Raw genomic sequence first — 2060 nt, 5'->3', positions numbered from 1 at the left:
GATCGTTTATTATAGACGCGTTAACGGCCCGTTAGATGACAACTCAAACTAGCGCGAATAAGCTCAGGTGATGAGAAGCTTCCTGATGTTTTAGACCTTAACGATGTTAGACACTTAGTTACGAGATTCGACGGCACGTTCGCCCCCCCCCCCTGCCACGAAACAATTCTTCCCGTCGCGTTGTTTGTTGTTTTTCCGTTTCATATCGTTGTACATATAGCTACGTAAGAGCGTCAGGGATCGGGAAATCGGCCACGATCTCGTCGAGTTCGGATCCGTGGAGTCTTCGCCGATATTCTCAGGTCCGTTCTTTTTGCCATCTGACGCGAATTCATCTTTTCTGTTTTTCTCCATGTAAAATGAGAAGAAGGTAAGACGAGAGGATTGTGCGAGAAACGCACAGACCGTTCGCTCGCGAATAAAAGATTCTATTCTTTTTAGCTGAGCTTCTTGCGCGGGTCTTTCTCTTTTTTTTCTTCAACATGGATAAGAATAGAAAGAAAGATGAATCGTACAAGAAGCTAGCTAAAAAGCTTCAGCTAAAAGGAACAGGCCTGATGAGATTCGGTGATCGGTGCGAAATGTCTTTGGTTTCTTTTTCTTTTAGTCCACGATATGGGAAATCGAATTCGCCGGGAGATCGCGCCGGTTTCTAGTGCCCAGGCAAAAATTGACCAGGGTCGGTAATTAGGCAACCAGCGTAATTTCTACGTGAAACGCGAGAATGAAGGCGTTGCTTCAGTTGTCGCTCGGCCGTCTATGAGGAATGGTGCCGTCTTGCCGGCCGGTTTACTCGTAACACACATCGCCGCTTATTTTACATGGACATACCGCTTAGATAAGCAATAGGTACGTCTACTCTGCGCGAAGAGAAAGATACGGAGAAGGTGCAGGCTCGCGCGTAGATATTAGCCGTTCGTCTTAGAGACACATACGCGACTCGTAAGCCGTTTACATGTTTAGAATTCGCGCTCGTACTTCGCGAAATGATGCCACTTCTAATTATAGCGCGTATTAGGCTCACTGAAAATCCTCGATTAAACTCGTCGACGAGGAGTCCGCAACGCGAATCACGTGGACGTCGCCGTAACGATATAATTGACGTCAGAACGGTTGACGGATTTCGCTTCGAAACAGGTGACAGATGGCAGATTCGTATCTGTGTAAGTTGAGAAATAACGATGATTGAAATGTTAATTGCACTAATTATATAATATATTAATATTACATAAATATTAATATTATATTATTAAAATTTATATAATATGCTTATATCATATAACATGCTAATTATATAACATAAATCAATCTTCAATACGTTTAATATTCCAATAACTTAGTCATGCGTTTTAGTTTTATATATACGAGAATAGATTGATGGAAGTTACCTATAAATAGAAAGTTTCGACCGTTCTTACATCGATTGTACAATCGGATGACTCTGATGGGTTTAACTTCGCAGATAGAATTTAACGTTTCGACAGAATCGAAGAGCTTGCTTTTCCAAATCCTCTTAAATCCGAAGGATAATGAGATTCCCTTAAAAAAAAAGAAAAGAATCTCTCGAATAACTGCGCGTTTTCCACAACTGATTTGTTTTAAATTTCACTTGTGAAATGTACGACTATTTAACAAAAAAAAATCATTTGGTTTTAAGACTTGGAGACGAGTTCTTCGATTCGCCTAAGGATGTAACCTAAAAAACTGCTGCTTGTATATATATATATATATACACATACATGCACATATGAATGTATCTACAGATATTCGCGTCCGTTAGATTTTAAGAAGCGAAACTTGTCGATTAGAGTTCCTAACGATGTGTTAGACAGTCGCGAATCCATTTTCAACCGCAATGACGTTGGATCAACGAATTAGCCGAGCGACTACGCATCTTAGTTTCCCGTGTCTCATTATAATCTAGACTCGATTAAGAAAGATGCTGAAGAAGTTAAACCCAGTTTGGAGATAGTCTGGCTCGCTCGCGGCACGTTCCCGCGGGAAACGCGGCGCGAGCAAAGGCGAACATCGATCCTCTTCCCGCTCGTGAAATTAAGTGT

Source organism: Trachymyrmex septentrionalis, unplaced genomic scaffold (assembly GCF_001594115.1).
Source record: "Trachymyrmex septentrionalis isolate Tsep2-gDNA-1 unplaced genomic scaffold, Tsep1.0 scaffold32, whole genome shotgun sequence".
Taxonomy (NCBI): domain Eukaryota; kingdom Metazoa; phylum Arthropoda; class Insecta; order Hymenoptera; family Formicidae; genus Trachymyrmex; species Trachymyrmex septentrionalis.
This window is presented reverse-complemented; position numbering follows the sequence as displayed.